This window comes from Anas platyrhynchos, chromosome W (assembly GCF_047663525.1).
Source record: "Anas platyrhynchos isolate ZD024472 breed Pekin duck chromosome W, IASCAAS_PekinDuck_T2T, whole genome shotgun sequence".
Classification (NCBI taxonomy): domain Eukaryota; kingdom Metazoa; phylum Chordata; class Aves; order Anseriformes; family Anatidae; genus Anas; species Anas platyrhynchos.
The window spans coordinates 7,118,847-7,122,370 of record NC_092620.1 but is presented as its reverse complement, the minus strand read 5'-3'; the positions used below and the strand labels follow the sequence as shown (position 1 = coordinate 7,122,370).

Here is a 3,524-nt window from a genome sequence, read left to right as displayed (position 1 = left end):
ATGTCCAGTTGCACAATTTGCCAGTTATCTACCTTATGCAGGCTACTACACACACAAAGTAAAGGAATGGCTCCTGCTGACAAGAACCTGGACAAAGTGGTATCACAAGGGATGAAAGAGAAAGCAAAGAAATTAAATTCAGAAAATGCTGTACTAATTGTAAACAAGCCACTTATATTTTCCTAGATCTACTGCATAAACTTTCCTGTTCTTTTTATTGTTATCATTGAGAGGAAAAATACTGAGATGAACACAGAATGTTTATTAAATAAGAATATTGAAGGGATGCAAGACACAGACTCCTGATGGCTCTTGAACAGGAGACATTTATTGCCCTTTTTCACTACTACATATACTTTCCCCATAGCCCCATGCTCTGTCATACTATTAGTTAGAGACCCTCAGACACACCCTTTGATCCAGCCAGCAATTGGCCACTGCCCAAAGCTCATCTTTAACACTGTAGCCAATTTACATTATCTCAACCTTGCTCAAGTTTTTGTTTCTACCGCTTGTTTCCTCATTATCTCTAATTCAGGGACGTGTGAAACAGCGCAGAGCCACCTGCAAATTCCTTTCCCACAGAATATCTTTGTTATTACTTTTCTCTTACATAATCCATTTCCCTGTGTGCACTGTGTGAGTAATGTCACAATTTATCCTGCTCAGGTCAGTTTTGAAACCTGTTTTCTCTTAAACTTTTGAGTTTACTCACTAAATCTCTCTTCACCCTTTATTTTACATAAATGGGGGATTTACATTAGCTCAGCACTCTGCAGCACTGCTTGCTTGTAACACCACTTTTCTCAACATTTGTTTTCCATGAAGCAAAGCAAGTCTCGCTTTTGTATTGGGTTTGGCTGGAATGTTAACTTTCCCTGCAGCAGCCCATGCAGTGCCGTACTCTGCACTTGTAGTTGGAACAGCAGTGTTATCACACCAGTGTTGTGTCTACTGCTGAGCAGCAGTGGCACAGCATCGGGACTTTCTCTAACCCTCCTAGGGGGTGGGCAAAAAAGTGAGAAGAGAAACATCACTAGGGCAGCTGACCTAAACCAATCAAAGGGAAATTCCATACCATGTGATGTCACACTCAGCAATAAAAGGTGGAAACAGGAAGAAGAGGGGAGGGGTGGGCTCTCGTTGGGAAAACGTCGGTCCTCCTCTCGAACACCGGCTGCGTGCGTTGAGGCCTTGCTCATTGGTCAATCATCGCTCATTTGTGGGAAGTAGAGAGTAATTTCTTTCCTCTGCACTTCCACATAGCCTTCATTTATTTTATTTGTTTGTTTTCCTCCCTTCTTTTTATTTTTCCCTTTCCCCCTCCCTTTTCCCCTTTCCCTTTTTATTTCCCTTTAGTTAAATTGTTTAGTTCATAATAATCTTTATTTAATTATTATTATTATTTCCCTTTAATTAAATTATCCTTATCTCAACCCGTGAATTGTTCTTTGCTTTACTTCTCCCCCTCCTCATCTAAAAGAGGGGGAGTGAGAGCCCGGTTGTGGGGTTTAGCTGCCCAGCATGGTAAAATCACCACAGCTTTGTAAAGTTATTGTTGTTTAATGTTTTTAAGTACTTATAAAGAAGATGGTAGTATATGAACTAGATACAGATAAATAATAATAACAAAAAAGGTAACTAATAGTGTGACAACTATTTTTAGAACTCTTTGAAAAGTATATTTAGTTGTCAGATAGAATAAATCAAGAGAACAACATTTTCCCCTTTTAGAAAAAAAAAGGTCAAATTTTTATTTTGGTCAATAAAACTTGCACCAAAGAGGTAAATATTTAGTGGTTAATACTTTATATATATATATATATATATATATATATATAATGTTATTCCTCCTTCTATGTTCTCTATTTACTTAAAAGTTTTACACTTTTAATAGCACTGGTCAGTTTGGCATTTGAGATTGCATACTTATGGGAAGAGATGCTTAATGATGGAGGCTATAAACATAAATGATCTGGTTCCAAGAGTGAATTTCAAGCCCAAAGGTGCACTTGCATTTCTTTTTCTTGCAAGGTTTCACTTGCTGGCATCACATCTGCAAATAAGCCGCATTTATTGGATTCAGATGCTTGGGCCTACGCTATTTCAATGATCACCATTTTCACGCAGTGAAGGTACAGCGCAAATGACTTCTCATTGTAATTAATAGCTGTTACTATCCTTCCATCACCCATGTTTTATCTTTCCTGCTGTTCTCTTTGTTCTTCTACAGACAATTCCAATTTCCCTCTGCACACACGCTCCCAAGCCTTACAGCTCTTCTTTTTCTTATATCATCCCATTCTCTGCAATACCACTATTTTTTCCTAATGTTTTCTACTTACTACTGACAATAACCTATCACATTATTCAATGCAATGTAAGTGTTTGATACGTGTAGCCCTTCTTCTACTTTTCTGTTTGCAAACACATCCCGAGCAGAGTCATCATTTGTCTTTGTACACCAGCAACCTGCACCTATCAATTTTCAATGTAAGGCTTGCTCCTGAATTGTTTATCTCAGCAATTACATACTTTGAATTCAGGGAGTGTAATTTCTAACTCACAGGCAAAAATCTGAGTTCCAGAAGGAAAAGTATTGGGGCCCTTGCGCTAGGAACCTGGTTTCAAGGTATTTCTACGGGGTACAGGGAATTTTTGCTGTTGCTTTTGGTGTTTCTCCTTAGACAAAGCTGCTTAAATGAACTATCGTTTTTAACACTGAATCTTGTTTGACACAAGGTAAAGGTCATTTTTATTTGATCAATGACAGGATAATTAGTAGTACCTGTTTTTATATGTTTGTATTGACTAGCAGCTGTAGGAAAACAAAACTATAAAGTCCTGTTTCTTAAGCCCCCCCCCCCCTTTTTTTTGGCATTACAAGCACAGACACTGTTGAGGGAATCTGGAAACAACATAGATCCCACGGCCTGCTGTAGCTGAGCAAACCAAGCTACCAGAGTAACTGTGAGAAGCTCCCACGGCAATGACTCCCACATCGCCCAATTAAGGAACTCAGAAAAATATTGTTACCAGCAGCTGGCCTCAAGGACAAGGTCTACGTGACTGCTAATCACAAGGGGGGTTCTTTTCTTGCAGGTGGGGTTGTTTTCTTGTAGTTGTTTGTCTGAGTGCTTTTGACCAATAATCTTGTGTGAAACACTGTCCACCCCTGTTAAGTTCTCTATAAAAGTTAGGCTATTCGGGCAATAAAATGAAGCATGATCTGACTCTGCTGGTGCCTGTCGTGCTTTCGGCCGTGCTTCCTGCAACAAGACACTATTAACAATTAGACAATTAGATCTTAAAAACTTTTAAAGCCTGAAGCTGGCATTTAAATTCCTAAACAGGAGTGCATCAACCTGGAGATTAGATCATCATTAATGTAAGTAGTTCATGAAACTGAAACAATGTTAAATTCCGATTACACTGCTATTAAGTAATTTACTGTAAAGAAAATCCACTTGGGAAACATGTAGATATGATTAAAAAATATTTCCAATTAATAGCATCAGCTTTCT

General features: G+C 38.5%; 1 long non-coding RNA gene across 2 annotated transcripts; it reads left to right on the top strand.

Annotated features, from left to right (window-relative positions):
• The first annotated feature begins 913 nt into the window (after positions 1 to 913).
• Positions 914 to 3,233, top strand: LOC119714337 (uncharacterized). Of its 2 annotated transcripts, XR_005261451.2 has the most exons (3): positions 1,033 to 1,236; positions 2,035 to 2,135; positions 2,888 to 3,233. It is a non-coding gene; the product is annotated as an uncharacterized lncRNA (long non-coding RNA). The 2 variants fall into 2 exon arrangements; XR_011805632.1 differs by having other exon boundaries at positions 914 to 2,135.
• The last annotated feature ends 291 nt before the right edge of the window (positions 3,234 to 3,524 follow it).